The sequence below is a fragment of the Nannospalax galili genome, unplaced genomic scaffold (genome assembly GCF_000622305.1).
Source record: "Nannospalax galili isolate Female #2095 unplaced genomic scaffold, S.galili_v1.0 scaffold299, whole genome shotgun sequence".
In the NCBI taxonomy this organism is placed as follows: Eukaryota; Metazoa; Chordata; class Mammalia; order Rodentia; family Spalacidae; genus Nannospalax; species Nannospalax galili.
This window is the reverse complement of record NW_008343973.1, coordinates 902,005-914,390: the sequence shown is the minus strand read 5'-3', so window position 1 is coordinate 914,390 and position 12,386 is coordinate 902,005.

Genomic DNA, 12,386 nt, shown 5'->3' with positions numbered 1-12,386 from the left:
TAAGAAAGAAAAAGAAAATTATAGAGCAATGATGAATATAGATCAAAACTTCTCAACAAAACACCTGCAAACTGAATATAAGAATACATGGAAAAGATCATTCACCACGATCAATTAGGTTTATTCAATAGATTAAAAGATTACTCAGCATATAAAAATATCAATAAATGTAATATCCATAAAGGGAGTCAAGGACAGAAATCACATGATCATCTTAAGTAGGTGCAGAAAGGATTCTGACAAAATCCAACATCCCTTCATGATAAGATTATTGATGCCCTTACTTTCCAGCAGTGTGCATAGCACCTTCATACATTTTGAAATATATCCAGTAGAGAGGAAGTTTCCAATTCAGCTTGAAATTTCTATGTCCTGCAACCAAAACATTAGGTGTCTTCAGCAACAGGATCATATCATCTAGTTTTGGAGGGCAACAAACAACAATGGCAATAGGCTTTGCTATTGGGGGGGCTCAAGGACTTCCTTAACCAATAACTTCTCAGGATGTAACCTACCCTTGGCATTGAGATTTGCAATTAATAATCAAAGAATTCTGGGATTAACATTATCTGCATATGTAAGATACTTCCTTTCAAACTTGTAATAAATTATATTTTTAGGCTTAGCTTACGAAGCAGTGACTTTCCATATGGATTTCTGATGCATCCTTAATTTTTGTTAACCTTCTCCCATCCTGTCCTTTTCCCTACCTGTGTGGGGAACCCTGACCTCACCTCCATTTAAGGCTTTCCACCCTGATATTTCCCACTTTTACTTTTATATTATATGTGATATACTTTGCATCACTCTTAATGACTTTTTAGATTTTTGTTATTATTTGCATATGGGAGAGAAAATGTGATGTTTTGACTTTATGATCCTCAGTGTCTTCACTCAGCATAATATTTTCTAGCTCCATCCATTTTCTTGCAGTTTACATTTTTATTATAGGAGAATAAAATTCTATTGTGTACATGCACCACATTTTCATTATCCATTCATCAGCTGATAAACACATCTAGCCTGATTTTCTATTTCCTAGTTATTGTGAATAAAACAGCAATGAACATGGATGTGCATATCTCTGCAGTAGTATATACAGTCCTTTGGATTATATATCGTGTATGGCTGAGTCACATGGAGGTTCTAATTTCTCATTTTTAGAACACTTCCACACTGATTACTATGGTGATTGCACCAGGTTTCAGTCTCAATAACAGTGAGTAAATAAAAGTTCTTCTCCCCAAATCCACACAAGCATTGTTGTCATTTGTTTGCTTGATGACAGCCATCCTGACTGATATGAAAAATAATTTCCAAGTAGTAACAAATGGCTAAGGAAGATGAACAATTTAAAAATATTTGTGAGCCACTTGTATTTTTTATTCTGAGAACTCTCTGTTCAGTTTATCCCCCCTTTTTTTTGAAAATTGGATTGTTTATTTTCTTGGTGTTAAATTTCTATTGAGTGCTTTGTATATTACAGATATACCAATCTTCTATGATGTGAAGACTTTCTGCTATTTTCTACCCTGACTCTTCAGTCAATTAATGGTTTATTTTGCTGTACAGACACTTTTATTTCAAGATAGCCTGAGTGACTATAACCCTATTCAGAAAGTTCATACCTATACTTATACTTCAAAATGTTTTACCTACTTTTTTCTCTAGAAGTTTCAGAATTTCACGTCTTACATTAGAACCTCTGAACCACTTGGAATTGATTTTGTGCAGAGTGACAGATAAGGATCTAGTTTCATTTTTCTACACATAGCTACTCAGTTTTCTCAGTACCATTTGTTAAAGAGGCTGTCATTATTCTAATGAGTATTTTTGTCATTTTTGTCAAAAATGAGATGACTTGGCTGCATAAGTTTATGTCTGAATCTTCTACTCTGTTCCACTGAGCAACATGTCAATTTGTGTGCCAGTACCAAGCTGTTTTTGTTACTATGAGTATGTAGGTATGCATTGAAATAAGGTATGGTGATACTTCCAGCCTTCTTCCTCCTTCCCTCCCTCCCTCCCCCCCCCTCTCTCTCTCTTTCTTTCTTTCTTTCTTTCTTGACTGTTATGGTAGTATCTAATTTCTAATTGTATTCAAGGCCAGTTCCACAGAAGTTAATTCATGCCTGGTACTGAAAACCTAGTTAAAAGCCTATGGCTGGGAAGGTCATAAGCTCCAATGGGGTTTTGATAAATGGACATGTTATAAAACTACCATCTACACATCTGCTTTTATGCCTGTAGATTAGTGTTTTCTCTCAGTCTTGGTCAGAGAATCCTTATTTTTCAATGGCTGCTGTTTGTGCAGAAAATAACTATTCAAATTACCTGTAGAAAATATTTAGCCCTAATAACTCCCACAAGTCTCCAGGAACTTCATGGAAGAAGGCACAGAAAGAATTTAAGAGCTGGAAGATGGTGAGAGGAGCTACAGGAAGAGGTCTTCCAGACATGGCATGGCCTTTTCACTCATGAATGCACAGCAGTTGTTGGAACAGCACAAAAACTTGCACCATATTGCATATAGCAACATTCCATCATGGATGGTGAGGCGCTCATGAGGCCCTAACACCTTCCCACAAGGCCACAGGAACTATTGACAGTTAATGATTACTGGGGGCAGAGAAAACATTTCCAGTCATGGTGTAGTGGGCAGTAAGTTGTCTATGCTCCAGTAAATAACACCCACCCATGTTCATAGAAGAAAACCTAATAAAACTGAATGGGTCACATACAAATAAGTCACAAAAAGTGAATGGAGACTAAATGGAAAGAAGAAAGGATTCACAGAGGAGAGGGATTCCCCTATCTTCATGTCTTCAGTGCTGGAACTACTGGTACACACCAATACTTCGAGCTTCTACAGGCATTCTTGGATATGTGGCAAGCACCTTACCAACTGAGCCATCTCCTCAGCCCCTGCAACTCTCTTTACTATCTTTATAGGAGCTTGAAGCTAAGAGTGTGCCTTGAGTCTTAAAGGAGACTTTTGAGCTGGACTTTTGATCAATCCTGAAAGTTTTGAAGACTCTCAGAGGTAGAACGAATAAGGTTCACATTTGAAACGAACATTAGCCTTTGAGGTTCCAAAGCTATAGTTTGGGCCTGAAATTTTCCCCAAAGGTCCAAGTGATCAAGGCTTGCTTTCCAGCCTGTGGCATCGTAGGGAAATATTGGAACCTTTAAGGGGTTGAGCCAGTTGAAGGAGGTTAACATGTTGGAGGCGAGTCCCTTTAAGAGCATATTTGTAACCAGGTCCCTTCTTGTTTTTCTCATTGTTTCCTGTGTCCTGTAGATGAACAAGCTTCCTCGAAGAGTAGGTTGGCTAGAAATTCTCTGTTGTGAAAAAATGACTTTATTTGTCTTACATTCCTGAATGATATTTTCATGGGAAAGGGAACTCATCCCTGACAATTCTGTCTTTTAAGGTTTGAAAATATTTTCCACTTTCTGGAATTTGCTGTTTCAGTGGCACATACCCTCAGCTTCCAGCACTTGTCCTCTGTACCTTTGTCTCTTGCTGCTTTCAAGAATTGCCTTCGTGTTCAGTTTTCAGAAGTGTAACTTTGGTGGGATTTCTGGGATTTCTCTTTTTAGCTTTAAAGTTAATATTTAATGGCATTACATTTAGCTTTAGAGAGAAGCCATCTATATGCAAAAATTTTTAATGTATACTTTATTGAGTTTTTGTGCATTTCATACAATACTTCCCAATCAAACCTAAACCCCCTCCCCCATCTGTACCTGCAAATAAACCCCCCCACTGTATTTTATACCTCCTGTCATATGTGTCAAAGTCCAGCCAATCAAGAATTTGTATCCAGATATCCCTCAGTGCTAGTTCATCCACTAGAGTCTAGAGAACCTATGTAGAATCACTCCCTCAGAAAATCAACTTTCCCTTACCCCACATTAATCAGTTGGCAATAGTCCCTCAGATAAGGCTACCCATTTCCTTGGTTCTATGCTGGATTTTTGTCTACGGATCTTGTGCATGCTGTCACTAGTGTTGCATGTTCATATGTGTAAATTCTCAGATGTCTAAAAGCCTCTGCTTCTTAATGCTTATGCATGAACCATGGCTCTTAACAATCTTTCCAGCCCCAACTACCTTACAGATTGAGCAACTCCAATACCCCTGACCCCACATCCTGTTCTTCTAGCCTTAGGTACAGGCCTGCTTTTGCCCTTGGCACCCTAGATGTCTGGACTGCCCTACTAGTCCTGCCCTACTCATTGTATCCTGATCCCCTACACCAAGACCAGCTCAATTTTTCAGTCTAGTGTGTTAGAGTTTTCACAGGCTGTCTCCACTCCCAACTTGCCTTGGACTCCTGAGACCAGCTTTCTAACTTGATCCTACCCACTGTGCCTTGATTTCCCTATAGCCTGAGCTACTTCAATTTACCTGACCCCACATCCTGTCCTCTTTCTAGCCTTGGGCACAGATCCTCTTTTCCAATTAGCACCTCAGATCTCAGGACTAATCTCTTAGCTCCTCGTGGAGCTGATGTATGTGTACCTAAAATGATGGGAATCGCCACAAACCAAGAAAAGATCAAAAGCTGAAATAGATCCACAACATATAAGGAAATTGAAACAGAAATACAAAACTTCTCAACTGAAAAAGAGTCCAGGCCCAGATGGATTCACAGCAGAATTCTACCAGACATTTAAAGAAGATCTATATCTAATATTACTTAAATTATTCAAAAAGAGAGAAACAGAGGAAGAACTCCCAAATTCCTTCTATGAAGCCAGCACTACTTTAATACCAAAACCAGGTAAAGATACAACCAAATATGAAAACTATAGACCCATATCCTTAATGAACATAGATACAAAAAAATCTTAGGAAAACACTTGCAAACCACATACAGACGCACTTCAAAAGATCATCCACCATGATATACATAAGTTAGATATACATAAGTCAGTAAATGTCATATATCGTATAAATGGGCTCAAAGCCAAAAACCACATCATCATCTCAATAGTTACAGAAGAACTTTGACAAAATTAAACGTGCATTTATGTTAAAAGTCTTTGAGGGAATTGGACTGGTGGGAACATACCTCAACATAATTAAAGCTACACATAACAAACATACAGTCAACATTATTCTAAATGGAGAAAAACTGGAAGCATTCCCATTAAAGTCAGGAACCACTCAAAGTTACTCACTATTTCCATCCCTTTTTAATATAGTGCTTGAAAGTATTGCTAGAGCAATAAGACAAGAAAAGGAAATTAAGAGTTCTAACTAAAAATAAAGAGGTCAAATTATCCTTTTTAGCAGATGATATAACTCAGAGATGCCAAAAATTCTACAAGAAAAACTAGAAATTATTAACACTTGCAGTAAAGTTCAGGTTTTAAAATTAGTCTACAAAAATCAGTAGCCTTTCTTTATACCAATAACAAGCAATTGGAGAAAGAATACATGGAAACTCCCCCAATTCACAATAGCCTCAAAACAAAATCTTGGAGTAAACCTGACAAAAGACATTAAAGATTTCTATAATGAAAAATTTAAATCCTTAAAGAAAGAGATTGAGGAAGACTCCAGAAGACGGAAAGGCCTCCCATTCTCGTGGATTGGAACAATTAATATTGTGAAAATGGCCATCCTACCAAAAGTCATTTATACATTCAGTGCAATTCCAATCAAAATTCCCATGACATTCTTCACAGAATTAAGAAAAAACATCCTAAAATTCATGTGGAAACACAAAAGACCCTGGATAGCCAAAGCAACCCTGAGCACAAAGAACAATGCTTGGAGGATTTGATACCAGATTTCAAAGTGTATTCCAGAACTATAGTCATCAAAACAGTATGGTACTGGCACAAAAATAGACTTTTAGATCAATGGAACATAATTGAAGACCGAAACATGAGCATCTGCAGTTTCAACCACCTGATATTAGACAAAAGAACCAAGAACACTCACTGGATGAAAGATGGAATCTTCAGCAAATGGTGCTGGCAAAGCTGGATCTCTACCTGTAGAAGAATGACACTAGACCTTTGTCTTTTACCTTTCACAAAAGTCATCCAAATGGGCCAAAAACCTCAATGTAAAATCTGAAACTCTGAAACTGCTGGAAGAAAACATGGACAGTAACCTACAAGACATAATTGTAGGAAGGACTTTCTAAATTGGACATCAATTGTTCAGGAATTAAGGTCAAGAATCAAGAAGTGTTAGCTCATTAAATTAAAAAGCTTCTGCATAACAAAAGAAACAACTGAGGAAGTGAAGAGAAAACCCACAAAGTGGGAGAAAATCTTCACCAGCAACAGATGTAACAGAGGTTTAACATCCAGAATACATAAAGGACTCAAAAAAAAAAAAAAAAACACACACACACACACAAAGAATCAGGAAAACAAGTGATTACTAAAATGTTCAACATCTTAGTAATTAGTAATATGCAAATTAAAGCCACTTTAAGATTTCATCTTACCCAAATCAGACTGGCTAAGATCAAGAAAATAAATGATACCAAATGCTAGAGAGGATGTAGAGAAAGGGAAACACTCATTCAGTGTTGCTGGGGTTGCAAACTCATGCAACCCCTATGGAAAGCAATGTGGAGAACTCTTAAAAATCTGAAAATGAACCTGATACTTGACCCAGTTGTACCACTCCTTGGCATATACCAAAGGATTCATACTATTGCGGAGATACTTGTACATTTGTGTTTGTTGTTGCTTTTTTTCACAATAGCTAAGATATTAAAGCAACCTAAGTGTCCCTTCAACTGAGGAGTGGATAATGGAAATGTGGTACATTTACACAATGGAGTTCTATTCACTGATAAAGAAAGATGAAACCATGAAGTTTGCAGGTAAATGGATGGGACTAGAAACTGTTATACCAGGTGAAGAGACACAGATTCAGAAAAATAAACAATGTGTGTTCTACCTCATATGTATCCTAGCACCAAATCCTTATATGTGAGTATATATCTTGAAGGAGCCATGGAAAGGAACCAGAGAAGTAAAGGGAAAGAAGGAACCTGAGAGAGAAGAACAGTATGAGACAGGTATTACTATGGGAGAAATGGATGAAATGGGGGGTATTTAAATAGGAGGGGAGAGAAGTTTAATCAAGTAACTTTGGGCATAAAGGGAAAGAAGGAAGAGCTCAAGAGAGGTGGGACCATAAGGGACTGGTATTATCAGGGGGAAATGGAAAAAATGGGAGCACTAAATTGGAAAGGCATAGAAGAAGGATTAGACAGGGAAAGAGAGAAGAGCAATAAATAATGCCTAACTAGTGTAAAAATCCAGAGTAAATCATGTTCGTCCAACAATCTAATGACAAATTATACACACAATATCTCCACGTGAGTCCATAGTTGAAGGCTACATAATAAGAAACACTGCCAGAAAAGCGAAAACTTCATTTGAGTTGTTGGGCAGGGTAGTGCAAGAGACTCTCAGAATTATACAATTGCCACAGCCCTTGATTGCCTCCAAGAACTTGATTATAAGACCCTATTGCTGAAGACAGGTCATACTTTGCACACATTATTTAGAGCAATGGAGCTGGAACTGACCTGGAAGCCACTTCCCCTAAGGCTAGCTCTCATAGCTTTGCAGAACACTATGAAAGTTGCTAGTGGAAAACATCAATTCCAGCTTCATGAAGAAATAACCATATCAGTGACCAGCACAGCATATGACATTGGTGCAATAGAGGCACTTTTGTCTTGGGGGTAATCAATAGCTACCTAATTGGACTAAAAACCCCACTCAATGGGAAGAAAATCACCTGTGGTACTGTAAATGTAGTCAAATACACATGGTTGGAGAGGTCATAGATCTTAAAGAAAACCCCAAGGCTGTCACATTCCTAGATTACTGTAATTTCTTACTATGTGTAAAGTATGTATCCTTATATTTACAGACAAATATCCTGGTCATTACTCATCAAAGAAGCTTCTTTTGTACCAGATGGAGACTATTACAGAGTACCACAACTGGTCATACACACACATTGTCTATGAATTGCCAAAACCTAAGTGGCACATCTACAAATCAACTTCAATATCTAAGGCTCATGCAACATAGAACAAGGGGTAAAGGAGACACCAATGAATATCTCGGTTCTCATTAATGAAGCTCCCCCATGCAGCATAGGGCCAGGAACACAAAAGGTCACAACTGGCCAAAGTGTAGAGATTAAGAGTCTGCAGAATGCTTGTCCTTGGACAGGACTCCTCTATTAACCTACACCCACCCAGGGCTCAGAGACCATTTTGGAAGATGAGGCAGAAGGATTGTAAGAGCCAGGAAGGAGGTGTATGACCATATGGAAATAGAGTTCTACAAGCTCCTGGGGCTCTGCTCATATGAACCTACAGCAGTGGTGTCAGCATGCATAGGACCTATGCAAACTCAAAGAAACAAGAACTCAGCATAGAACTAGGGAAATGGACACCAGACCCCAATCTTAGCTGAAGAAATGTGGCAACTGATTATTGCTGGGTAAGGAAGAGCTGATCTTCCTCATGCGAGGGACTCTAGATAGGCTGACTAAACTTCAGTAGATGAACTTGCACTGGGGAATGCCTGGGAATGCTAACTTGACATAATAGGCCTTAATACAAATGGAAGAATGTATGAATTCCAGTGGGGGGTGTTGTGAGAGGGTGCCAGTGGGGAAGGGGGTAGGAAGATGATTAATATTGATTGAGATATTCTGTATTAAATTGTCACCAGAGTTTTCTCTGGGTCTCTTGCACTATCAGGCAAATCATATAACATATCTTTATGTGCATTTATTATTATCATAGGGAGGGAGGGGAGTGACTTACAAAGAAATGAGCACGAAGTGCCTAGCTCCATGCCCAGCTCTGCACCTTGGCTCAGAGCCCACCATATCAGATCACTCCCATGGCATGCCCATAGTCACCACTAGCTTTTTCCCAAGCCTCAGGGGCCAGTGGTCTCACCCCAAGTCCATAAGTGCCAAGCCGTTCTGTCCTTGAGTACGCCTGGCTGCTGCGTGTTCCCCACACAAGTTACCCATTGCTGGTGGCTCATGGCTTCCATCCCAAGTAGGTACCACAAGCCCCTCCTTCTGCAGCTAACTCTCCACAGTCAATTCTCCTCAGCAGGCCCTGCCCCTTGGAGGAACCAGAACCCCTGGGGAACAGAATTACATAGAAATTCAATAAAAAAAAAAAAATCTTTCTACCCCCTCTTCTGCAATGGTCCCTAAGCCACGAATGGGTGAGGTTCAATATCAGAGTTCTATCCAGGGGCACACACTCTGCAGTCTCTTATTCTCTAAAACTTAGTCATCTGTGATCTTCTGTGTGCATTGCACTTTGTTGTATAAGGAAGCTTTGTTGGTGAGAGTTGAGGGATGTATTATTATTCTCTCTAACCCCAGTTCTGCTATGTTCCATGAGCCTTAGGTGTCAAGGTTCCACTGAAGATGTGTCACTTAGGGTTAGGCCTCTCTCAGATATATATTCTCTGTCTGTGGCCGGTTGTGTAACTCTGTAATAGCCTCCATCTGTTGCCAAAAAAGCTTATTTGATGAGTGGTGTATCATATACTTGTCTGTATATATAAAGATCCATATTTAGCATACAATAAGAAATTTCATTTATCTAGATAAATGACAGAAATGGGGTTTCTCTAGGATCTATGCCTTTTCCAGCCATGTGTGTTTGGCTACATTTACAGAGCTACCCATGAGTTCCCTCTCATTGAGAGGGCTTTAAGTTCAATTATATAGTTGTAGGCTACCTGCTCAATAAAAGTGCCACTACCACACCAATAGAGATGGTTTACTGTGCTAGTTGCTGTGGTAATTATGTTTTACATTTGGGTTGGACAATTGATTTATTTTCTCCCTTAGCAACTTGCATAGTATCTCTAGAACTATGAAAGGTAGACTTCAGGCAGGGGGCAGTACTCCCAAATCCTGTGTCTGAAGTAGGTACTCTCTTCATCAATGAGGGCTTACCATCAATTTCTGGGAGGTAGTCGAGGGTTGTGGCAATAGCCTGTGTAATTTTGGGAGTCTTTTGGACTACTCTGACCAATAATTCAAAGGAAGGTTTCGCCTGTCTGGCATTGTGTTTTTTGTTCTATAATCTGAGATTTCTTTGGGATCTTCCTCTTTGGAGTTCATTCAGCCTTTTGAATCCATACATCTATGTATTGCTGAAGTTGGGAAGGCATCCAATATTACTTCTTTGAATAGATTTTCAGTACGATTCCCCTCTCCTTTCATCACTCATACAATACAAATTTTAGTTCTAAATAGCTTGAAAATCCCTGAACTTCTGGATATTTTTCTTTTGTTTTCTTCTTTTGCTGATAATGGAGTAATTCTCTTGACTTAACTCAAATCTAATGGTACTGCCTTCCACAATCTCTATTATTGAATACATTATATGAAGGATTATTTTTTATGGTATGGTTTTTCATATCATATTTTCTAATTAGCTTTTCATAACTTTTATTTATTTGCAAAGTTTCATTTGTAACTTGTTTCAAGAGTTTGCTGGGTAGCTTTAGCTGTCAACTAGACAAACCTGGGAAGAGGGACCCTCAACTGGGAAATTGCTTTTATTGTATTAGCCTTGTAGCCTACCTATGAGGAAATTTCTTGGTTGTTGAATGAATTGAGAGGGCCCAGGCCACTGTGAGTTGTTGCCACCCCTGGTCCAGTGGTCTTGGGATGCAGAAGAAAGCAGGCTAGGCACAGGTGTGAGGAGCAGGCCAGGAAGCAGCACTCCTCCATGGTCTGGGCTTCAGTTTCTAACACCAGGTCCTGTTTGAGCTCCTGCTTTAACTTCCCTTGATGAAGGACTGTAATGCAAGCTGAATTAAACCCTTTCCTTTCCAATTTGGCTTGGTCATGGTGTTTATCACAGCAATAGAAAGCAAACTAGGACAAAAATTGGTACCAGAGAATGGGATATTGCTATGAGGACTGTCCATACATGTCTGGAAGGATTATGGAAGTTTCTGGAGCTTCAGGCTGGAAAAGTGCTTTGATCTCAGCAGACTGTTATGTAGGAATTTGGAATATAATGATGAAAGAGGTATAGATAATGAAGGCCTAGCATATGAAGCTTCAAAGGGAAGCAAAGACTATCAGGGCTGTTTGTGTGATTAAATTTTGAATCAAGAAGTTTTGGAAGTTAAACCTTTTGTGCTTTACTGTGATAATCAATGCTGGTCAGCTGGGGCTTAAATAGCAGTTGTGGGTAACAAGAGCTCAGCATCACTGAGTGAATTCTGCTGGGAAGTGTTTCCTTGGGGTTAGCACACAGAAGCTGTAGTCCAGAGGGGACCAAGGCTGCACATCAAACCAGCAGCAGAACTTGTCAATGTATAAGAGTCTCACAGATGGTAATGGTGTTGAAGGCATGAAGAGATCATGGATGGAATCTGAAGCTTTGTGCCATGAGAGGCCAGGAGAGCCCATTAATGAAGGTGCAGTCTCAGTTACAACGGAGACCCCAGCATATTGGAGATGCTAGGACCATGGGCCAACCACCAAGAGTGGCAGCAGGTGTGGAGTGGAACTGGCCTGAGTCTATGACACAAACTGTGTGTGCTGTGGATGGCAGAGACAGAGAAGAACTACCCAAGCCCTTTAGAACCCAGAAGACTGTGAGTAAATCCCAGATGTCCAACCTTGAGCTGCTTTGATGGATTTTGGTTTTACTTAACTGTGCCTGATTCTTCACATTTGCAATAAGATAGTATGTAATTTGTTTTGAATTTTACAGGAGCCCGCCGTTGAGACACTTTTTAAAAACACTTTGAACTTTTTTTTTAGAAGCATTTCATTACAGCTTTAACATACTCAATAAAATTTCCAGAGCAAAAATACATGTCTTTCAAAGGGGCTATAAAAATTTTAGGTTCACAGTTGAATTAATACAGTTATACAATATTAAGCTCAGTATAAGCCCTGTAAGGAAAATTGAATGAGTTTTTAACCTTTAAAAAAGACCTCCATTTCATTTTAAAATATAATGTTTCTTACAAAAAGACTCATTATTTTTGCTAATAATACTTAGATGTTGGCACATGTGTCTCTAATCTGTGTGTATCTGGTTACTACTAGTCATGGTCGGTTGCACTCAGATCCTTGGCACCTGTGTATGGATATAAAGTCATCGGGTAGATTTCAATCGTAATGTTTATCACCTCTACTACTTAACATGGCATAAATTTTTATGCTTCCTCCTCAAATATAGCTCATTAAAGTGTTTGAAGTTTTTAAAGACTGTGGGATATTTAAAATTGCATTGTTTTATTTTGTGATATTTGTATTAACATCATATCTTGGGGGAAAATGGAAAAGTTGTGATTTAAAAGTAATATGTTTGTGT